General features: G+C 36.2%; 1 long non-coding RNA gene across 1 annotated transcript in view; it reads left to right on the top strand.

The window, feature by feature from the left end:
* The first annotated feature begins 358 nt into the window (after nt 1-358).
* LOC140684452 (uncharacterized) overlaps nt 359-25,266 on the top strand; it is a 37,417-nt gene continuing 12,509 nt past the window's right edge. Inside the window, exons 1-2 of the long non-coding RNA XR_012056726.1 lie at nt 359-1,177; nt 1,599-25,266. The exon at nt 1,599-25,266 is cut by the window's right edge and continues 12,509 nt beyond it. This is a non-coding gene — a long non-coding RNA (uncharacterized lncRNA). The remainder of the gene's footprint in view (nt 1,178-1,598) is intronic.

The raw sequence follows: 25,266 nt of genomic DNA, 5'->3' as shown, positions 1-25,266 counted from the left end.
TTATCATAGACTGAACCACTCTTTTTTTCAAGAGGGACTGCATTTTAGGGGGATGCATTGGTGAACCAAGAGACCTTCTGCAGCAACTACCAGTTTTGGAGTGGACAGAGAGAGAGCTGAGGAGGGTGTGAGGATGCTTTTTATCTTCAGGAAGAAGAGAAGGCGATCTTTGTCTTTTGGACTCTCGGCCCTAGGGGAAAATGGGGGGGACTCTAGTCCCGAATTGTGATATTGGACTGTTGTTCTTGGTGGTCTTTGGCAAAGCATCTTTAAAGGGGCTCTATAAGCAGTTTCTGTCCATGTACGGTAGTGAGAGTACTGTGACATGGAGGGGAGAGTGCTACACTGGCCGGTGTGTCTGGGCGGTGCCACGTGTGACATTGGAAACACAAGGTGGCAGCTGTGTTTCCTGGGGGTTTATGGTGCAAGGGGGGACTCTTCTCTTCTCCGATGGACTTAGTATTGATTATATTGAAGGGTGAAAACTTGATTAGGGATCCAAATGGGTCTCGCTGGGGTTTGGTGGAGTTGGGTGGAGGGAGGAGAAATGTTTTGGAAGGTTTTAATTTCGAATTTTGTGTGTTTTTTTCTTTCCTTTCTTTTCCTTTTATAGTAGTAGTAGTAGTAGTGTAATAAAGCTTTTTCCTTTGTTATTAAGTTTGGCCTGCTTTGCTCTGTTCTTGATCACATTTCACAGCATTTGGTTGGTAAGTTGTATTTTCATGGGGCGCTGGCATTGTGCCAGCATCAAACCATGACATTTTTGGTTCCCTGACCGGGAAATCGAATTTTGGGTAAGATAAGATGGTGATAAGATGAAGGCTGTGAGATGGGATCAAAAAAGAACAAAAGCAAAGCATGAATTTGGTTAAATGTAGTTTTGGTAATTATTTTTTGTAATCTGTGTTCTCAGAAGCGAAGGGTGGAGTGTCATGGTTTGACACGGGAAGAGAATTTTTTTTAGAAGGAAGAGGTTCATCCCGTCAGGAGTCAGGTTTAGATACTGACACTTGGGGTGACCAATTGAAGGTGGACACGCCTCTGAGAACACAGAGGGGTTAAAAGCGGAATTCCCAGGAGGACTCGTCCTTCTTTGGTTCCGGTCATCGCATGGTACGGACCTCTCCCCTGCCCAGCCCGGGCTGGGTGGGGGAGGGGAGCCATGCGGCCTGCACAGGTAGGCCAGGAGGTAAAGGATCGGAACCGACTGGGTCAGCTCCTGCAGATGGAAGGGTGGAGAAATCTGGGATGTCTCCGTCCCCCCCCAGAGTCTCTCTCTCTCCCAAGAGAGAAAAAGAGACTCGGTGATTTTATCAGCAGTTCGCCGCAGGGAAGGAGAAGAGCGGGGGGGCCACAAGGTGCCCAGACGGGCTGTGGGAGCTGGAGCCTGGGCAGAGAGCCATCCTTGGGAGTTGGGACTTTTAACCCTTCCTGAGAAATGAAGGCTTTATGAAATATTACTCCTCCTGAATTTGAAGAAAAGAGAGACAGCTTGAAACCTCAGATGTTTAGAGAAGAAGGTTGGAGGCAGATGATAGAGTGGCTTTTTGGCTGGACTCTGCTTGTTTACCATAGACTGAACCACTCTTTCTTTCAAGAGGGACTGCATTTTAGGGGGATGCATTGGTGAACCAAGAGACCTTCTGCAGCAACTACCAGTTTTGGAGTGGACAGAGAGAGAGCTGAGGAGGGTGTGAGGATGCCCTCCATCTTCAGGAAGAAGAGAAGGCGATCTCTGTCTTTTGGACCCTCGGCCCCAGGGGAAAATGGGGGGGACTCTAGTCCCGAATTGTGATACTGGACTGTTGTTCCTGGTGGTCCTTGGCAAAGCATCCTTAAAGGGGCCCTATAAGCAGTCTCTGTCCATGCACGGTAGTGAGAGCACTGTGACATGGAGGGGAGAGTGCCACACTGGCCGGTGTGTCTGGGCGGTGCCACGTGTGACATTGGAAACACAAGGTGGCAGCTGTGTTTCCTGGGGGTCTATGGTGCAAGGGGGGACTCCTCTCTTCCCCGATGGACTCAGTATTGATTATATTGAAGGGTGAAAACTTGATTAGGGATCCAAATGGGTCTCGCTGGGGTTTGGTGGAGTTGGGTGGAGGGAGGAGAAATGTTTTGGAAGGTTTTAATTTCGAATTTTGTGTGTTTTTTTCTTTCCTTTCTTTTCCTTTTATAGTAGTAGTAGTAGTAGTAGTAGTGTAATAAAGCTTTTTCCTTTGTTATTAAGTTTGGCCTGCTTTGCTCTGTTCTTGATCACATTTCACAGCATTTGGTTGGTAAGTTGTATTTTCATGGGGCGCTGGCATTGTGCCAGCGTCAAACCATGACAATTTATTTAGTATTGTGTGTGTGTGAACACTGTATGTAACTCTCTCTAGATAGAATATAACTGGCAATAGTAACATAGAAACCTTATTATGTTTGACGGTACTTTCTTCCTATATATCCACATTCACACTTAAAACGTGCTGGGAGTAACTCTGACACTACATTGCAAAAACCTTATCCTGCAATTTTAACACAGAGCTGGCTGTTAATAGCTATGGTTCTGTCTCCATCCGTGTTCTTCTTGACCTCCTGCTCATTCCTTCTGTGAAGCAGGAAATGAGAAAAAAAAAGGGGATGCAGTGTGTGTTCAAAGTGTATGGCAATCCAGGACAGCTCTAGCAACAATTGTTACTGTGCAGAAGACTTGTTAGAAATTTTTGAAGAGAGTCTATACAAATGGCTGCTTTAGAGGGAATTTATGAGACAGTCATGTGTCAGTTTCTGTAGAATCCTCCTGAGTACCTGATCATCTATGGCACAGAAAGGAAGAAGGTTATTAAGGTAATAGATATACAAGGACCTTATTTAAATTCTTCTCTGTTGTCAGACTTCTTATATAAAGATTTATGATCCAGCTGTCACACAGAAGCACCTCTCTAGACCATTATTCCAAATACAATTCATCCTCCATAACTGTTTCTCTGAAAACTTCAACTTACAGTACAGGACTGCCTGCTCAGTGGGATGTTGACTTCAGCTGAGAAGTCTTCTCATACAGGCAACATAAGGTCTGCATGGAGATGATGCCTGAAGACAACCAGTCTTCAGAAGAATTCAAGAACCAGTGTTGAGGAAGACAATACTGCTCTTTTCCTTGTAAAAAAGACCAGGGAATGAAAGTGCAGAAGCAGTACTACCCTCAAAATGGACTGAATAAAGCACCGAGCAACACTGAAATGCAAAATTTGTGCTCTGAAAATTTGAGGACACCTATAACTTTGACAAATAAAAATTGTGTTGGAAGACTGAGTTTCTGCCAGGTCTGAAAATGAGTGGAAGTGTTTTCTAAATGACTGGAGGCCAATGGGAATGTTACACATGAACATTAACAACTAACAGCATTTCAGAGGGCAGAATGGACTATCATGAGTTCTGGAATCAGAGAATCATAAAGTGGTTGATGTTGGAAAGGACCTCTGGAGATAATAATTTCCAACGCCCTGAAGCAGAGCCACTTACAACCAGTTGCCCAGGACCATGTCTATACAGCTTTTGGATATCTCCAAGAATGGAGACTCCACAATCTCTCTGGAAACCTGCACTAGTGTTCAGTCACCCTCAAAGTGAAAAACTGTTTCATGATATTCAGAGGGAACCTCTTCTGTTTCAGTTTATTCCCACTACCAGTAATCCTCTCATTAGCCATCAGAGAATGGCTCCATCTTTGGGATCAGTTCAGTTTAATACCTTCATCAATAGTATAGATGGAATAGACACTGGGATCTATGCAGCCTCAGCAAATTTGCAGATGACATCAAGCTGATTTGTGTTATTGACACATCTGAGAGAAAGAATGCCATTCAGGGGGATCTGGATAAGCTTGAGAAGTTGGCTTATGTGAACCTCATGAGGCCCAACAACAAGTGCAAGGTCCTGCACCTGGGTCTGGGCAACCCTACATATCAATACAGTGCAGGGGATGAAGGGATTCACAGCCATCCTGAGGAGAAAGACTTGAGGCTACTTGTGGATGAAAAGCTGGATATGAGCCAGCAATGTGTGCTTTCATCTCAAAAAGCCAGCTCTTTTGTGGACTGCAGCAAAAGAAACCTGGCCAAGATGCCAGGGGAGGTGATTCTCCCGCACTATGCCTCTCCAAGAGACCCCACCTGGAGTACTGCATCCAGCTTTGGAGCCCTCACGCAAGACATGGACCTACTGGAAGAGGTCCAGAGGAGAGACACAAAACTTATCAGAGAGATGGAAAATGTCTCCTATGAAGAAAGACTGAGTTGGGGTTGTTCTTAACTGGATCCTGGATCCAGGAGAAGAGAAAGCTCTGGAAGAGAAGGCTGTGGCTTTTCAATACTTGAATAGGGCTTATAAGAAAGAGTGGTACAGATTTTTAATGGGACCTGTATCAATAAGACAAAAGATAATGGTTTTAAAATAAACAGGAGTAGACAGGGGATGAATGTCTTTACAATGTGGGTGGTGAGTCACTGAAACAGGCTGACAAGAGAGACAGTAGATATCTTGACTCTGGAAACATTGAAGGTCAGATTGGACAGGGCTCTGAGCAGCCTGATCTACTTGAAGATGTTCCTGTTTGTTACAGGGGGTTTGGACTAGATGACCTTTAAAATCTCTTCCAACCAAAACTATTCTATGATTCCATGATCTTTTCAACCTCCCTTCAGGTATTTATATACATTCATTGATGAGATCTCCCTGAGCCTTTCATTCTGTAGGCTGAAGAGTCTCAGCTCATTCAGCCTTTCTTCAGTTTCTTCATAATCTTTGTGGCCCTTTGTTGGATTCTCTTGGGTATGTCTGTGTCTGCCTTTTTCTGAGGTGCTCAGACCTGGACAAAGTATTCCAGGCATGGTCTCAACTATCTGCTTCATAAATATGAGATAACTCAGGAAAAATATTTTGTGTTTATAACAGAGTTTTAGGTCTAGATAAGCATAAAAAAAAAAGTAAAATGAAAAGAAGACTTGGGTTGCTCCAACTCTCTTAGTTATACATAAGATCTCTGGAAAAATAATTTGCAGTCCATGCAGTATCTCTGGTGTTAAATATCAGAAAGCGTTGTATCTCCTGAGAAAAATATTATCAATTATTGGGTGAAGAAAAAAAAAACAAAAAAACCCCCTGGAATTAATTTGGCATAGGAACTTAAAAGTGTGAAAAACCAGAGAAACCTTCCTAAACAGCTGCATGCTCCTCAGCTGTTACAAGTTGAGTACCACTTCCCTAAATGAAACTCAAGAATTATCTCCTTTGAAAGGCCTCACTTATCATCAATTTCAGTTAGTACAAAAAGTCTGTAACCTCATCAAAATGTGATACTCTTATTAATGGACAAATACAGTACTCCAGATGATTGATTTAAAAAATATCCTCTACTCTTCTCAAAGGCAAACCAGTAATATGATATTCACAGATGCAGACCAGCTGATTAGTTTATGGTCCTATTAGTTAGAAGTGAGATTAAATTATTATTTTCAAAGGATTGCACTTGCTACTAAGTGGTATATCTAGTAAAATACCTTAAGTTATTGAATACTGCTCTGATTTGTGGATTCTACCGGAAAAGCTAAGAGGAATGCTTTGCATTTAAGTCATTTCACAAAGAACTGTAATGGGGAAACATGTAAATTATTAATGCTAAATTCAGTTTCTCACTTAGACAAACTTGCATTACAACAATCTGGAGTTTTGCCTATCCCCTACCCCAAACTAGTGGGGAATGTGACCTTATTTCTCTTTTCTTTCCACACAGTACCTGTGTAATAATATTCCTACAGATTCAGAAAACATTTTTTTTTCTACTTAAAAAAAAAAATCTGAACAAAAAAATCAGACAGGATGTGCTCAAAATCTGGAGCAGCTGAGCTACATGATGCAAAGCTGTCATTTCCTACACTTTTACCATTCATATTTCAAGTGATCTCTATGCTGAGACAACTGTTCTAAGCAAATTATAGTGATTCAGTTTCAAGGATGACATGAAAACATCCAGATGGCATGCATGCTTTACATTATAAACATTGGATAAATCATAACTTAAACATTCAGAAAGGTGGTCACAGTGTCTACTATGTCAGTAAATAGGAAAAAATAGTTCGGCAATGGGTTTTCAAAATAGTCATATTCCTTCCTTGTTTGAGAGACATGGGTGTGCGTGGTCTATAATTAAGATTTGAAATCTGTTCGAGTTCAGCTGAACTAATTATTGCCCCTTTCTGAATATAATGTTATTGAAATTAAATAAGGAGGAATTGGGAGTGGATTTTTTAATCAGCTGTCATACACATCTCCTGAACAAAGATCCTATGTAATGAATGAACTGAAAGCAATTTAGAAAGAAATTCTCTGAGGAGAAATTCTTTTATTATCTACAATTCATGGTAGTAAAAGGGATGTATTATCTTATGCTACCTACTCATCCAGTAATTACATTCAAAGGACACTGAAGACTTGTTGTTCTGTGCAAAAGTCAAAACTTTTAAGTTCATTCAATTGCAAAACCCGACATTTTGGAGAAGACAGGGGAAACAGCCTGAAAATAAGTAGTTCTTAAAGAAACTGATGCGTAAGAATATCCTCCCGTAGTGGGAAAACAACATGGAGGGTAACAACTAAGGAAAAAGAAGTAATCGACCACAAATCTTCAGGTGTGAGAACTGCAAAGAAATAAAAAAAAATCTAAATGTGTCTCAATGTATATTTAATGTATATTAAATAGTGATAGTGATATTTTAATGAAAAAATTTGATTATTAGATACTGCAGTTAGTGACAGTATAACCCATAATTTTTGTCAGTTGAATATCTTCTTAAGGCAAGATTAGTTAGACTTGAATGTAACACTTATAAGTATTCTTCTGCAAATTCTATTTTATGTAACTTTCATTAAAATTAAGAGTCTTTTGTTTCCAGAGATTATTCAGTAATTAAAGATTAGTTTCAATGCAAAACTAATATATTGTAGTGGACAGACTTAATATAGTTCAATTTTCCATTAATCTTGTGAAATGGAACAATTTCCTATTTTTGACAACCATTTAACTAAGGAGACTACTACAACTACTTTTAAGAGCATAGCTTATGTTCAAATAAATAATTTATTTTCTCAAAAAACTCAATGCATTTTGAAGCAATATTTATTATGCACAGCATTAGGAAGCAAGTTTAAGAAACTTTACTCATTTTGAATAAGCAGATTAATAGAATAAAATTGGATGAGACCTTTTTTGTCTATATGGAGCATAATCCAAAAGGGTGTTCTCTCATAAGATTTCTTACTCTTCCTGGTTTGATGTTCAAAAAATACTATGATAACAAACACTTGCAAGCAGAAAGAAAAATCATAGAATTGTTAAAGTTGGAAAAACCTTACTTAGTACACGAAGATCATTGAGTCCAGCCTTTAGCCTCCCACTGCCATGTTTACCACTAAACCATGTCCCCAGGTGACAACTGAACTAAACAGTAGCATTCAAAGCTTGAAACCCTCCCTCCTCTCTTCCCAACACCCCCCAAAATATAAACATATGCTAAATCTGGATAACAAACTTTGGAGCTACTTGTTGATTAATAACTAAGTATGATGAGTCACTGAAAGGTGAAAAAACCTGAACTTTCGAACAAGACATGGGAAGATGTTGCAGTGATCTTGTTTGAATGTTGCAACATGCAAACATGCAAGCAAGATCACTGCAAACATGCAACTTGCAGATGTTCCAGATCTTGTTTCCTTCTTCAACAGAGGGAGAGAATCCTTCATTGATAGTGTGGGTAGCAGAACAAATCTACCTTCTCCCTGGCTGCAGTCTAATTTTCTGCAGCTAAACCAGATATTGAATAATTGGTCTTTGAATTTTATCCTCTTCTTCTCAGTGTCCCTCACAATATTTTGTTAAATCTGACCAAAGAATATAGATTCCAAGAGTGTTTATAGAATCAAGGACAAATAGGGTATTTTTTTGTTGTTGTCTTCTCCTTGGAGTGACATTAGGTGATAAAAATGAATTCTTAAAAAAATTTATAATTTTTATATTCCTTTAGTAACACCACCAAGATTTTCCTGCTCTGGGGTTGAACGCTGCATTACATTAAGTGTTCAGATCAAAGTATTTTACCAGGAGAAAGAGATTTTCTTATCTGTGGCTATAATCCATGGTTTTACCTATTATAAAAGTGCAATTAAGGATTATAAATGCATCAGCATTCTTCAGCTGAAGAGGGAAGGAACCTCATGGGTGGAAGGAAGCTTACTTTTCTTAACTCAGGAGAAGTAAATCATGGTAGTATTCCATAAAAATAGTATCTCCTATTTAGATTAATTACTGAATATTTTTTACTGTAGTAGAAAAAATGGTATATCACATGGTATAAAAAAAAAAGAAAAAAACCAAATGAAATAAATATTTTGAAATATTGAGTAATAATAATTTATTCATTGTAAAGATTACATAAATGAACTTTGCTGGACACTTTTGTACTTTTGCAATAGTACTATGCATTTTCTGTAGTGGAATTTTACAGTACATGCAATTAACATTTTATAAAAATCTTGATAAACTGACAATAAAAGGAAAAATAGTGATGCTAGCTGCAGAATCTCATTTTCAGATTAATAATGAAGTAACTACTCTCAATAGTAATTCTGGAGTTCCAAAGTCTTTCAGTGTTTCAATATTTTGTCCTTTTTTGTGATTTAACACCTCAGCCATCCCATGTGACAGGAAACTCTTCTTTAAAAAAAAAAATGCAAAAAACAACTTTCAGTATCAAAATGACAAAATAAATGCTATTTCTAAGATTCTCCCTGCCCTTGACTCTCAAGACAGAGTTTTGATGAAAAACTTGCAACTGCCCCAGCTTTTGTCTTTTCCACCCAGCAAGCCTCATTTCCTTACTCCTACAATGAGTAGGATTTTCTCATTAGATTAACAAGTTTCTCAACCTAGTTCTAAAACAGTTCAGCTGAAGGTCTTGACTCTGCTAATTTCAGATGGAATTGATTTTTATTATATTTTAAAATTATATTTTGATAGTTCTTTTTGAAAATCATAAATCAAGGTTACCTCCAAAGTTCATTCTATGGTATGAAGCTAAGATTTATATTTAAAATTCAGTATTAGACTACAGAGAACAGGCAATAGTTCTAATTATGTTATAATTATAAGACATATAAATTTTAATATATATATTAATATTTTCTAATTAAATCACAATATTTGAATTATTTTTTGACTATACTAAAAGAGCCTATTCTAAAGTACCTTAGTACTCGAAGAAACCTCAGCATGACAGTCTCTACTGAAGTAAGGAAAATGTGGGTAAATGTATAAAAAATTACTTTTGAAAAGAAATAGTGTGAAAATTCTGGAGCTTTTTCTGTATCTTTCCCAGTCCTTATTTCTGCAAAGAGGACAAAATATTTCATTTATCTAAAAAAAAAAATTCATTTATCTAAAAAAAATGTGGTAATTATACAGATTTTATTTAGACCAATTTTAACTTGCATAACTCAGAATTAAGGAAAGATTCAATACTTGTGAAGCTTGGCCATCATTTGACCATAACAATAGCCATAGATTTAAATAGCCATGTTTTCTTTATTTCTGTCAGAATCACGGAAGAAGAATAATGATAACTTTCCTACTTGTATAACAGAAATGTTGACCATGTTCAGCAAGTGCTTTTTACAGCATCTTTAAATATAGGTCTTTGATACAAGGCAGGAAGAGATGCTGTGCAATTCAATCTGGTTATATGAAACACACAGCATTTTACAGAAACAGTTCCAGATCACGTATTAAATAAAAAGCAGAGTAAATTCCTTCCAGAACTATTATTTTTTCCTTGAGAGAAGGAGAAATTTATTTAATGTTCTTACTGTTCATACCTCAAAAATCTGACTTCAGAAGAAAGAAAGCTAAACATAGTGTTTTGATGGTAACTTTGAAAACAAAATTATTTGGGGTCAGATCTACTCTGAGCTTTTTAATTTTCACCAGCACAAAACCTACATATAGATGGAAATAACAGTGTTGCATTCCACTTCAGTCAGCAGTCTAAACAGCAGGATTTGCACTTTTATGCCAACAGTGGATGCCTTTGAGTTTCATTAACTTCCCATGAGCTTCTGTGCAGAATTAATGGATTAGGAATTCATCTTCAAAAGCCTAAACTGTTCTGTCTAGTCTGTTTTCTTTCCTTGTACCATATTGCCTGAGCTGTGATAACCAGAAATTCCTGATCCACAGCTTCCTCCATGTAATCAGCTGTCAGACTACTTGATTTAGAAATACTGGATTCAGAATTTCTTTGTTGTTGTTGTTTTTACCACCTCCTTGGTCTGCTATAGCTCATATCTGTAAATCTCATGGTTTCATTATAAGCCCCATCTTTTCCTGTGCAGCTTTAGAGAGGCTGGATGAAATACCTGAACATATACATTTAGAGAGACAGGTTAATCCAGTATCTGGCACAGGTATGGGTAATCTAATTTATGTCAAGGGTATAAGGGATTAGAATCCTCTGGATTGTATTATTTTAATTAAAAATAAATAATCAGCCATACATCATGTTAGATGAAGCCTAACAATTCTGTTAGCAAGTGCCAACCAACTAGGATATTGTTATGCAAAAGATAAAATATAGTGGCTTCAGTAATGTTTTCTACATGCATACTGGGGTGATCTAAATATTGGTTCATTTTTAGGCATATTTATTTCTTAAATAATCATAATAATAATTATTTAAAAATTAAAATAAAAAACTTTTATGATAATTAGCGTTATAAAAAGTTATGAAGTTCATAGTTTTCATTCTTCAAAAACAATGTGTAATGAAACATATGCCTTTATATTATTTGAATATTGAAAGTCAAATTATGAACTTAATTAAAGTTACAGTTTCCTATTGCAGCTCTAATGAGCTCCTAACAGTTTTTATTGCATTTATTTAAATTAAATTAATTATAAACAGCAATAAACTTTCTGACAAATCTGTTATCACAAATGTGGAGTAGGTGATTTCATACTTACCTGAAAAAATATTAAAATTGAATGGATTGCAATAGACTAGACTAGACTAGACTAGACTAGATCAGAATAGAATAGAGTGGAATATAATAGGATAGAATATTTCAGTTGAAAGGAACCTACAATGGTCATCTAGCCCAGCTACTGAACATTTCAAAGGTAACCAAAATTTAGAGCATATTATTAAGGGCATTGTCCAAATGCCTCTCAAACAATGACAGGTTTGGGGCATCTACCACGCCTTTAGGCAGCCTGTTGCAGAGTTTGATAACCCTCTTGGTAAAGGAGTGCTTTTAATATCCAGTCTGAACCTCCCCTGATGCAGCTTTGAGATGTTCCTAGATTTCTTATCACTGGATTCCAGGGAAAAGAGACCAACATCTGCAATTCCACTTCAACCACTCAGTGTCCTTTTCTCCAAACTAGACAAAGCCAGAGTTCACAGATTCTCCATACTGGACCTGTATTCCTGCCCTTTCACCAGCTTTATTGTCCTGCTCTTGACATATTCAAGCACATTAAATACATCCAGAGAAGTGCTATTTGTGTGGTTTACTGTCTAAGTATCTTTTAAGTGATGTCATGGATATGTTTAAATTAACTACTTAAATAGTTTTCTTGCCAGCAGCGCCTAAGCATATTTTTAAAAAAAAAAAAGTACATGGCATGATGCCTCAATTTTGGGCAGAAACCTTGTTCCAAACTACATTCTTCTTGATCCTTAGCTAAAAAAAGTACATGAAAAAAGTTCATGAAACTTGCTTTCCTCTCTATAGGCAATGGAATTTCAAAAAACTGAGATGAGAAAACTATGGATTTCTCTTGGCCTTTCATTTCCTATTTGCATTTTTTGTTACATGTTCGCTTTTTAAAGCATGAACAAGATCTAGGCATTGATCTATGCTTTTGAAAACAAGGCTATTAATTTATGTACTTTAATTGGAGCAAAAAATATTACCATTACACCTCTTTACTCAGATATTGACATAAGAATTGAAATAGCAATAGAACTTGTAAGAAACACTGAGAGTTGTCATTCCATTCGTTTCTCCTTGTGAGATTTTTTTATTTAAAAGTCCCAATTATTTGGGACCTTTATTTTGAGCCTTATAGGAAGAAAATTTTATACTCCCTCAGCTAGCTCAAATGCTGCAATTAGCAATACAAATGGTTTCCTAAATTCTGCTGATGTCACTGCTGTGCTTGTCCTCATTTATAATTGGTTTCATGGTTCAGATCGGAAATACTTTTCTTTGATGTTTTCACAAGTGGGAAAAATTATGTACCTTTTTGTGCTTATCTCAACAGAAGGTAAACAATTTTAATGGCCTGTGGGATTGCTAATTAGAGCTAATTGTGCCTTGATTGACCTATCTTGACAGTAAGCACCTTAGAATACTTGCTTTCTTCACAAAGTGAGGATTTGTTTGCATGCGAAATTTGTACATGCTCGACCTTATAGGTAGAATTGTTTGGCTGTGATCTTCTGAATTTGTTAATTTATATTTCATGACTTCTTATTAGCTTGTGGCAAAACTCAAGCTCATCATTTGTGCACTGCAACATGTGCTTTCTTATTCTGTCATTGTCTACAAAAGCAGAAACTAGAACAAACAAAATCTTTATTGAATAAAAATCTGAACACCATGGATAAACTGTTCTCTGTACAAACACACACAAAAAAAAAAAAAGAGAGAAGGGAACTATGACTTACCAAAATCGTAATGGTAATATAGGTATTCCATGCGAATAATCATGGACTTTGGATTACTATAATTGCCTTTTTGAAAAAAGGAGTGGTGGGTCTGCCCACTGTATGCTAATATACAAAGAAATTATATACTTACAGAGCTTTTGACTCCTTTTGATTGATAAAAGGTATTCAGAATTTAGAAAATTATGTGTCTCCTGCATGCAAGAAATAATCAATTAGAGTTAGCCTCTGTGTGAGGTCAGTTATATCCTGAGCTGCCCAGAAAATGCTTAAAGGCCTAGGAAGTGTTCATCTTTATGTAATCTAATGTTGAAAATTAATTGCAGAAACTAGTGCTTTGTTGTAGCAGTTTTGATACAAATTATAAAAATATTATTTTTTCTCAATATGGCCTCCTACAGAAATGTCTAAAACCACAATTCTGTAAGGAATTGTTATGAAAGAGTGTTTGAGATTGCTTAAAAAGCCTGTTACTCATTTGCAGCAGGCTTCTGATAGTGAGCTTTGGTATTCTTGTTTATTAGGTACAATTTTACAAGAATTCATTCTTGTGTGATGAATGAGTCACATGTTTCCAGTTTTTAGGCAATTGTCAGTTTGAAAAACAGACAAAAGAGTGATTATTCACAGTGTTCATGCCTCACTGTGCTGCACAGTTCTGTTCTTTGGCCTGATGACTGGAAAAGAGAACTTGTATATGTCATTATTATTCAATTTTCTAAGTTAGCCCTTCTGAAATTTCATGCATAGGGAACATTATCTTCCTGTTATAAAAGGAGAAAAAAACCTATGCAGATTTTGCCATAGTTCTTCTGCTACAGGACTTTCACCAGAAAAAAATTAGCTAAAAATTATATGAGCCATTATCTGTTCTGGCAAATGACTACTCTGTAGCATAGAAACTACAAATAATGCTGTTTTGATGCTTTGAGGAGAGAGCAAAAATAAAAATACAGAACACAGCTGGACTATTCTGAAGCCTTAAGAAATTCTAAAAATTGCTATATTATCCTAGTAGTCTTAGAGACATCACTAGCTATGCTATATCCCCATGCCAAAATTTAAAAAGTGAGCTTATATTTCTTTAAAATTCTTTAAAAGTGATTAAAAATTCTTTAAAAGTGATTAAAATTTCAGCAGTAAACTGAAAAATTTCTTATCACTGCATTAACCTGAAATGAGTGACAAATTAAAAAGACCAAATTATCTTAAGAATGACCACTCATGGGCTGCTATTATGCAATATCATATTCTGAATCTTGAAACTGTAATTTGGAAATCTATTCCATATTCAATCTTTGTGTCAGCTGTTCTTTTGGCACTTTAATTGACGTCAGCAATTCATGATTAGGAGAGAAGGAAATATATGGAAGTAAATAAGAAAGTTATATTCAAAGAACAAAGCAGTAATAGAATATTCCCTCTTATCTTGCATGTATTTCTAGATTAGGTAGATAGATAGATAAATATATAGATAGAGAGACAGATAGTTTCAGGTTCTATACATTTCAAAACATTTCAGAAGGGTATTTAGAAAGAACCATTGTGAAAATAAAACATGTAGTAAAGTTCTACTTTTGAACTGTTTACAGAGTAGAGTCTAGAAAAAAGCCATAATGGAAGCATTTACTTGTTCACTGTTGATCTGCATTTGTGTATGTGTGGCCAAAACATAGATATACACGAATTTGTATAATGAAATGAATGCATAGTGCAGATAATATAATTAATATAATATAATATAATATAATATAATATAATATAATACTTATTTGGTTCTGTAAAAGGAATAACAAACTTTTATAGAAAGAATTCTTCAGGCTTTTTAAGTAAACCTGAAAGTTATCTTCACTGAGCTTTTTTAAAAAGAATGTTCTGTCCTGTGGATTCTGCATGAAGATGCAGAAGCAATCACAACTGATTTTTCTATTGCTTTTATTCCTGTTGCTTTGACATCCTTTATTAGCTGTTTATGGCTTTATATATGCCCTTATGTTAGATGAAGAGACATTCTGCAATTATTCTTTTCTCTAAATTAAAAAAAAAGGAAAAAAAGACCACTTGCTTTTATTTCAAATAAAAAGGAGAAGTGGCAAAGGAGTCACAGCTCTGTTCTTATGTTTTGTCACTAGAACTTTTAAGAGCAGCTCTTTGAAGAAGGGAGGGAAGAAAGAAAGGAAGGAGGGATTGGGGAAGAAGGGAGGGAGGAAGGGAGAGAACATGAGGAGGATAATGAGAAATGCTATAACTAATGACAAAATAATTTTCTGTTACAAATTAATAAATAGGATTAAATGAAATTTTAAAATGAAAATAATTTTGGTTTATGTAATGAACATAAAAGTTAATTACCTAAAGTACCAAGTGGATTTTACACATAATTCCTTCCCAAACTTTGCTAGAAAAAAATGACTATTTTTTAAAAAAGACAATAAATATTCCAATGCATTATGAGAATAAATAGTCATAAACTGAAAGTTCAAACATGATTAAGTAGGCTCCAAGAGTATCAATCAGAATAACTAGTTAAATGCTAAAGGAAAAATATTTTTCGTGTGACATAACCTGAAACTTTTAAATAGGTCAGGACTATTTAGTTATATCTATGCTATATCTTTCTAGTTTCATGAGGAAATCTGATTTCAAATGGACTGTAGTAAATCAGTTCAGATGCCTTAATATTGGCATCTAATAATATGTAGGATAACCTAGGGTATCTTGATTACCACCTGCCCATTCAGAAATATTCAGGTTTATTGTAGGTCTTGTGCAATTTCTATATCATGTCCTAGGGCATGGCAAATATAATTGGGCCCTGTGTTTAGGCAATTAAACCCTAGATTTTGAAAAGTCCACAGTTCCTTAGGCACATGAAATGAGATTCAATCTCTCAACTCATTAATCTTAGCTAGATTTCTTCCAGCATTCCAGTCAGTAGGCAGAAGCATTTCCAAACAACTGCTGAAAGAGATGAATCCCTAAGAGAAGTGCAATGCCAGATACCAGAATGTCTTCATTGATTATACAGGTAACCCAAACAGCTGGCTCAGAATATGAGTATGACTCAACTTTCTCCTAATTTTAGATATTTATGTACATATTCAGCATTTTGATTCTCATTTAGTCTCAATTTCCAGTCATTAGGACTTCATTCAGTTACTCAAGTTTATATATCTACTGTGTGAAAAAGTCTCTTGGATGTGCTCCAGCATTTATTTCAGTCCTTTTCAAAAGTTTTGAATAGTTAGGATATTTCACATGGGGCAAGGCTCCTACATGTGAACAACAAATTTTGTCTACCTGAGTCTTTGGATTCTACAAAGCTACTCAGTTACTGTAAGTCTGTAATTTACTCGCCTAAACTTACTCACCCTTAGAACTTCTACAATATCTGAGACATTCACATAGGACAGATGAGACATAAAACAGATATAAGAACTCCATCACTCTGACATGACACTGGAAGATCACACAGGATATGGTAGGGCAATTCAATTTGGAGTAGATATTTATCTTTAGGCAAAGGAATGGCATCCTATATGACTGAATTTTGGCTGACTAAAGTTAGCTGAGAAGACTTTAATTATTATAGTTACATACTCTGTGTTTGGATAAAATTGTCTTGGCTAGAATATCTGTAATATGCAAGATAAGTGAAGTCAGCTGTGTCTCTGATGATAAATTAAATTTGTTCAGAGCAGATCTTTGTTTCTTTCACCATGGATTGGTCTGCACACAAACTGCTAAACTGTCTCCAGAACAAAGGATGTGTATGAAGAATATCTGTTGAAAATGGTCCTTGGTTTATGATAAGTTTCCTAAAATCATATGAAAATCTTGAGTTGGAAGGACTATTAAGGATCTTTAGCCTAGCTCCCAACTTATCCCAGAACTACCTAAAAATAAATCTTATGACTAAGGGCTATGCTATCTATTTGGACTCCGACATTCTTGTTATCACGACAAAACTCTTCCCTAGGAAGCCTGTGGTAGTGATGGCCATTCTCTTAGGGAGGAATCTTTTCTTAAATTCAGATCTGAACTTCTTCTGAGACATCTTCATTCCATTTCATTCCATTATCACCAATGACCAAAGAAAATAGATCTCTCCACTGCTTTCCTTTAGGAAACTGTAGTCTGTGATGAGGTCAGCCCTCAGCCTTCTCTTCCCACAACTGAACAAACCAAGTGACATTACTTGCTGCTCATAATTCTTTCCCTTGAGGCCTTTCTACAAGTTGATCATTTTTCTCTGGGCATGCTCTAATACTTTGATGTCCTTCTTGTTTTGTGGTGCCCAAAACTGCACACAGGACTTGATCTGAGGCCATACCAGTGCCGAGTAGATCAGCACAGTCACCTCTTTGTCTAGCTTGTGCCTGATGCACCCCAGGACATCGCTGTTCCCTGTCCTAGGAGACCTAGGTGACCCAAAAAAATGTGTGTATTATATTCCATCTACAACCTGCTGTAGTGTCCCTTTAAGACTCAATAACCCAAGAAAACAAACTGAAGGTTTTTACCCTGGTTCAAGGAAAGAAGGGGCCTGAGGTCCCTTTGTGGTCACCTCACATGGGGTCACCTCTATGCCATGCTCAGCAGGACTGTTTCTTAGCCCCGGAAACACAGCAGTGACTCAGAACTGCAGCACAAGCACCAACTGTGTTTACATAAATATTGTTGCTCACATCACATATTTAAATTTTTCATAGAATACTACCTTTGCTGACCATAAGATTAAAAACTGTGAATCATTTCAATTCATGCATTATGAAAAACAATATATTAAATAATGCCATTTCCAGAGCTGTGGAAATACTGAGACGTAATGACTTCCAAATATTTCGCGTGTATCTAAACTAGTTCAGATTGCTTAATGTTTAGAATTTTCCAGTATCTAAGTCACATGAAGAACAATGATATAGAATTTAGATAAATCAAGCAAAATTGTACCAAGTCATTGGGAGGGAGAGGAGCACCCAACACCTCAAAAATACCCACCAACAACTGTCCCTCTCAAATCCCAACAACCAAAAAACCCAAGTATGTTTTAATACCACCAAAAGCATTACAAGACACTTCAGTGAATGGTACAGATCGATGCTAAAGCTTTCTCCAAATCAGAAATATTATCCTGAGCATGAAGTACACGATGTTATGAAGTAGCATGGCATTTGCTACAGTTTGAGAGGATTAGTTAATAAAGAGGTTTATGCTGAATTAGTAGATTGCGGACATTTTCTTTCTTGACATTAAATGTAAACTCAATTCAGTCTAATGATGGTCAGAGGCAGCTTACTGATAGTCTCCTTTCTTTCACTGAAAGATCTTCATGACACTCATTACTTAAATGTCCTCATATGCAGCTACCTGTACTGCATTGCAATACAAATCACTAGAAGCTACAATGTTTTAAATAACAGCCTATACAAGGAAAAGAAATCCTGTGAGATTACTGAAAAAAATATTTTACTTGTATGAATGACTAGTTCAGTGGAGAGGAATATTTGTAAGATCATTCATCACTGCAGTGTGCCTGACAAACTCAATACTTCATAAGAAATATATGAGAGAAAGGACTGTCAAAATTTAAATCTGAAAAATATATTACCAAAAAAGTAAATCAATAAGATCTCTGTTAGTTAGGATAATATAGTGTGCTCCTTGCACTGTTAGATTTTATGCAAATTAATTTCCTGTATCCTAAAATTAGCCTTACTATTTTGGGCATGACTTTTGGGTAAATGTGCTCAAGTATTATGGGAAAGATTGATAGCTGTTGTGTTCTATATCGTGTATATTATAATTAGACCAAAAAGCAGACTGTAAAATTTATTGAAAAGAATGCATTCCAGACTTAAAATGTAACTTTCTTTTCTGAAATATAACAAAGAAATTTAACAAATGAATTTTATTTTAATTCGACTCCATGAAAAGGACAGCCATATTGATACCTTAAAGATCTAGAAACAAAACAACACACTTTCAAGACAATATTAGTATAAAATCTGGTCTTCAACTGGAGGCCTCCAAAGGCAGATATGGAAAAATGCCCACCCCACATAAGGCAAATACAGTTTTATAAGTTTAGAAAATTAGCATAATTGACAAAAATTTCCAATTAGAAGCACAAGTAATAAGGTAATTCCTCCCTTGCTTCATCCTCTTCTGGAACCCCCCTTTCTTGTTACTTGCTTTAATGGCTTTACTTTCCATATGAGAAAGTGTTTTGAGAAGCTGTTTTAACCTGAGTTCCCAGAAGCATCAAGATAGGATAGGAGCCTTTTGGCATGTGTTTTATCTTTCTGTCTATCAGGGTAGGAAAAATGCTGGAGCTAGCTAGGAACGATATAACTGTAGAACAATAGTTTACAGAGCTACAAACATATGTAGCAAAGATCATTTTGTCCTCAATACTCATAGTAAAGTACAGAAAAGCAGCCAGTTTGTACATATTATTTGATTCAATAAAGATTAAAACCAACCCCTGAAATAGTTTTCTGGAGGATGGTTTGATAACCTTATATGTCAAACCATTTTGTTAATCTAACCAAAATTCCTGTTTAAGATAGACCAAAAAGTTTTAACCATTGATTCCTTCAATAAGGAAATTTGTTTTCCTGTGTAGATTGACATTCTTTTTGAAAATAACTAATTGGCCACACTACAAAAATGACAAGTGTCATTAGGGATTTGTGAGTAGTTTGATTTAATGCTAAACTATGATGTTAGACAGCTATTCTCCCTGTACTTCAGAAATGTTGGTTTTAAGGCATCCCAATTAAAATGATTTTGTCAAGTCTATTCCCAAACATCTTGGTTCCCCTCTCTTGGCTTTAAAATCTTCAGATTTTTGCTGGCTTCCAAGCAAGTGACAGATCCGAGATCTTGTTTTTACCTCCATATGCTAGTGTAGTTTTTATCTCACCTACCTTCTTAGAAGCAGGGGCAGGTGAGAGGGGATGTATTCTTTCCTAGTGTCTCGTAGTGTCTATTGCACTCTACCTGAGAGCTATCTGGCACATCTAGACCTGAACATCTTTCCTGCTCTCGGTGGAAAATGCATAATAACATATCCACAAAAGAGGTGGGACAGATGGCAAACATGATTAAATCTGAGTGACTGCAGAATTAGAATACTGCAAAAAGTAACCCAAAAGCTCTTATTGTTTCCTTAGATTCATTTTTGGGGGGGTTTATCCTAGAATTTCCTGCAGCACTATTGTCTTTAACTGCTAAGAAGTTTTTCTTTCAAATTCTTAAAAATGCACCTCAAGACACTCCTGCATTTAATTTTATTTTTAATCTCTGAGCCTCTGTGCTCTTTCAAATGTTCTTAATCAAAAATTCTAAACTAATGACCTTTTTTCAGAGTGCTAACCAATGTCATTGCTTTAAAGCAGATTGTCTTATCACTTTTGAAATTAATGAAATAAGACAATGCATCTACAGTTACACATTTGATAGAGTCCTATCAGTTCCTCTAATACAATGTATTTAACAAGAGTGCATTTATTAAAATGGGAAAAAAAGACACACTATTTCCGACTTCCAGATTATTTTGCAATGTTACAGGAAATATTCTTCATTCATTCAGCTAGTATCAGCAGGAAAACCAAGAACATTAATAAATAATTAATGGCAATGAAGCAGTTGGAGCAGGTATATCATTAAAATCAATAATTGAAATTATTTATGGACCTCTGGATATGAATGTATTTTAATAACACTGTCACATTTGATACACTAAATATATAAAATATGTGTCGCTGCCTGTCTGAAAAAGGTGTTAAAAGATGGAAAGAGCAACAAAGTGTTGATTATATGTCTCAGACACTTTCAAAACTTCAGAGTTCTAAGCAAAATACATGGACTTACAGTGAGACTTATGGATACATCTACACAAACATGCGTGAGCGTTCATCCCCTTATCATTGGCACTGATTGAACATTAATTTTCTTCCTGATTTCTTCGATAACCCCTCCTTCCCAAAATAACTCTTTCAAGAATAAAGCATAAATACATTAATGGGAAATCTATGGTTTTCCCTTGAAAGGGGAGGAAAATGGACCACCTTCATTCTTTTCTGTCCTCCAATACTAGGCTTTGCTAAAGTAGGTCTTCAAAGTGTTCTTCCTCAAGATAAGGCCACACCCCATGGCACAGAGCAGTATTCATGCTGCATTTTGAACTAAAGAAGTGATCCCTCTGTTGGACCTCCACACAAAGGTCTCCATTTCTTTTGAATACTTTGAGCTGAAAGTCACACTCAAACACAATGGCAATGTGTTCTTCGAGTATGTTACTACTGAGCACCAGGAGTAGACTCAGAATCAAGTGTTATGTGTTTGGAAGTAGCCAACAAGCTAGTCCTAGGGTAGAGAAGGAGTAAGACAGATGGTGTCACCTTGCCCTGGAGCCATTTAGCTCCATAGATACAGCACTGCTATTGCTAATTACAAGCCAAAAGCTCTGCACCAGCTGGGCCAAGGCTCATCAGGCTGCATCGGGCTCCCCTTGGCCTTCCTGGAGCAATTTTTTAGCTTGTTTAACTGTAATGACAATTTTCTAATGACTAAGTACTTATTACCTCATTCATTTCACTTTGCTGAGCTTTGTAAAATTTTGTGGCATAACCCAAATGTTTATAGTAATACTAATGTATTGATGACTTATATGGATAGAAATATTCACTGTTGACTTAAAAATGTAGTTTGAATTCAAATAGGTCTGGTATGACAGAAAGGGCTTTGAGAACGGAGCCCTGGGTTTCAGGGTAAGTGGAGTTATGGGACAAAACCAAAAAGGGCACAGGATACTGGAGACCCCAAGACTATAAACCACATATGAACCAAACAAACATGCACCATATGAAGAACTATATGGCAAATTCAGGACCAGTAACAACAGAATAGCTGACCTTCTATAGAGATACATATATAATATTCTTATACAGTGAGAATTTTCCAGCATAACCTTTCTCATTTACTGTGAATAATTTTTATTTGCTTTATGCTCAGTAACAGGTGTCTTAATTAGTAGCACCCTCCACAAATTCTCTGGCTGTAAAATCAAGCAGTAAATGTCCAAGATAACCATAGCCCTTTTTTGTAGGAAACAAAATATATTTGTGTGAACTGTTTTCAAATACTAAAGTATTCAGACCTATTTATCCATGCAATTCAAATAACTCAGCGCAAGGGATGAAGAAGGCATTTGTCATCTATGCTAGCCTTTTTTTAGGGCACAGCCTGCTGAAATAAAAATCACAATCAGAAAAATCACCGCACAGAAGAACACTGGCTTCAGAAACTCATTATGGCATCTTTCTGTATTGGTATCATGAAGAAATGATGGATTTATGTTTGAGAGAACTAGTCAAATCTTTTTTATTTACAAATGAATATTTGGCAATAAATCATTAAAGAAACCTGGGATCAACAGGTGGATAACTATTGTAGAGTGAGAAACCTTTTGGAAGATACTTATTATTCCCTACAAAATCTGTAAACAGATCATGAGCTGACAGTAGATCTACCACTACAGAAAATCCTAGTAACATTTCTGGATAATAGCAGAGCCTATAAGAAAAAATTAAAAAAGAAGAAAAGAATTACTGTATATTTTTCAAATACCAGATCTGATGAAGGTTGTATAGAGTACTAGCAGATGAGCCTTTCCTCTTCAAGTGCAAAGTGCTTTCCAGGACCATTTCAAATCAGTAAAGGCCCCAGCATGACCTGTTATGGCCACATGAAGCTTGAAGGCTAGTGTTTTGCACTAATAAAAATTATGATTATTTGCCAAATAAAGATAAGGTGGCAGAACTATAACTGGAAACTACCAAGAAACAGAGAAATTAAAATATACAAAAAATGAATCCCATAGGTTTTACTCCAAATGCATACTGGACACAGCAAATTTCTAAGCTGGCAGGTGTGGCTTAATTGTATGATTCATGTTGTGTAATATTCTAACTCTGATGAGAAGTGCTAAGCTTTGAATCTAAATCAGACATTTTCTTATGACTTCTAATGGCTAAAAATATTTCTGGAGTTTTGGTTTTTTTTGGGGGGCAGACCATACTCTCAACTAAAATAAAAGAGGTATTAACATCACACTATTGTTCAAATGTGCTGACATTTTCAGATTGTTTCAGAAATATTTCAGCTTTTTTTCCTATTCTTGGTTAAAAATATCTTTTATTTACTTAGATTCATAGCACAATGTGAGAAAATATACATATTTCTCTTCTCATTATCAAATTAATCTTAAAGTGGGACAATTTCCACAAATTTTTGCTGTCTCAGCTCTACCTCTGTTGTCAGAGAGAGAAAAGACTATAAAAAGTGTGACTTGTCACACCTTTCATAGCTATCAAGAGCTGAATTTGACATAGAACTCTATTTCAGTTTCCTGATTGTGAAATATGAATAAGAACACTTACTAAGTTTTAAGAATGTGTTAAATATAAATTAGTAGTTTATTGCCTAAGATATTGCACCTTATATCCCAGGGAACAGTCCTTGTGATTCTTTTCCTACTGATTAACCAGTTTTAAAATCTGTGACAAGACTTAACCTTTTATCTTCTAGCTCTTCCTTAATTGTACTGAACTTTTATGTACCCCATTGTCAGAAAAAGAGACATAAATTACATTAATTAGGGTGATATAAATCTATCATTTATTAATTTTTTAGTGAAAACTCTTAGGGGTTAAAAATGCATAAATTTCACATGTATGAATTTGTACCTATGTAATACTGAGTCAGATAGTATGCCAACCTCACTTTAATTACAGTCTAAATGAATTTTGTACTAGCCCTGAGATGAGACACCTGGGTCTGTAATTCTCCAGATGTTCTTATTTTCAGGAATTAAAGTAAAAAGCAGAATACTAACCTAAGAACCTGCACAATGGGTAAATTCACACTGTTTTTCTGTGACAATGGATACAAGATGAACAAACTAAGGAAAAAACAGCCTCAGACATGTTGTTTTGCTTCAGCCATTAAGTCATAGGATGCATAGAATCATAGAATGTTTTGCTCTGGAAGGGACCTTTAAAAATAATCTAGTTCCAACCCCCACTGCCATGGGTAAGAATTCTTCCCATGAGACCAAGTTGCTCAAAGTCTCTTTCAAACTGGCCTTAAATACTTCCAGGGACAGGGCACCTACTACCTCACTGGGCAACCCATTCCAGTATCCAATTACCCTTACAATAAAGAACATTTTCCTAACATCTAATCTAAATCTACTGTCTTTCAGTTTAAAGCCATTATATCTTGTCCTGTTACTAGATGTCCTTGTAAGAAGCCCCTCCCCAGCTTTCTCATAGTCCACTTTTAAGTACTGATTTGTACTTAAAAGTGAAGCCATGTTAGCTGTCCCAAATCACCTCATTTTCCATGTGTCTTTGCACAGTTTCCTGGAGAATCTGCTCCATGGTCTTGCTAGTCACAGAGTTGAGACTGACTGGTCTGTTTTACTTCAGGTCTTCCTTTTGCCTCTTCTAAGAACAAGGGTTATGTTTCCCCTTTTCTGCTACAGCTTCTCATGTGATGGCTACTGGCTTAGCCTCTTTGCAAGTTGTTGGTTTGCTGCCGTTTGTCGATAGTCCATCAATTAGAATGACTGAGCAGGTTTGTCCCTGATTATTGTTTGTTAACACTAATTTGTCAGAATTTATATCTCTCTGTGTTTTGTCTCCCTCCCTTTCCTTAACCTCCTAACTGAAAAAAATAAACACCTTCACAATCTACATATCCTTCCCAATTTGTGTGATTAATCAGTTTTGTTGTCTTCACCATCCACATTACTGTATATTGGCCAGGTTTCTCTCTGTATGTTCTTGTTTTGTGGTTCCTTTGACCAGGTACCATTAGAGGAGCAGGCACTCTCCTTACACTTACTTTTATAGTATGCACTTTCATTCAGGGTGCAGACACCTTCATATTGACCTGGTATAGTTGGTGAGTGCCTGTGGCAGCAGCTGTATGGCCACAGAGAGCAGGCACAAACTTTCCCAGGCATTTTCCCAGGGAAGGCTGTGAGAAGATCAGAGAAAAGAATGAGAAACAATTCTTATCTCCACTTGTTGCACCTGCTGTTGTGCTCATGTGGAATGTGTCATGGACATTTGTTTTCCAAAGGGTGATTTCTTAATTGGACACTGGATGGTGTTTGGATGGATTGACCAATTAGGTCAAAGCTGTATTGGACTGGCTTGTAAAGGTTACTGGGTTTCTTAATAAGTATAGTATATTATAGTGTAGGAAGATACAATAAAGCAATTATTCAGCCTTCTGCAATCATGGAGTCAATGCTGATTATTACCTGGCTGGGGGCCTACGGTGACAAGTGCCCACAAAAAGAGTGTTTCACATTCTCCATTTCTCCGCCTCCAAGTTTTTGATTCTGTCAACTTTTGGCAACACTCTACTCTTAGTTCGGGGTGAAGAACTATTTCATTGTTCAGCTACACTTCTATTCCAC

The sequence above is a fragment of the Taeniopygia guttata genome, chromosome 1 (assembly GCF_048771995.1).
Source record: "Taeniopygia guttata chromosome 1, bTaeGut7.mat, whole genome shotgun sequence".
NCBI lineage: Eukaryota > Metazoa > Chordata > Aves > Passeriformes > Estrildidae > Taeniopygia > Taeniopygia guttata.
Note: the sequence above shows the minus strand (reverse complement) of the source record. Positions and strands in the feature narration are given on the sequence as shown.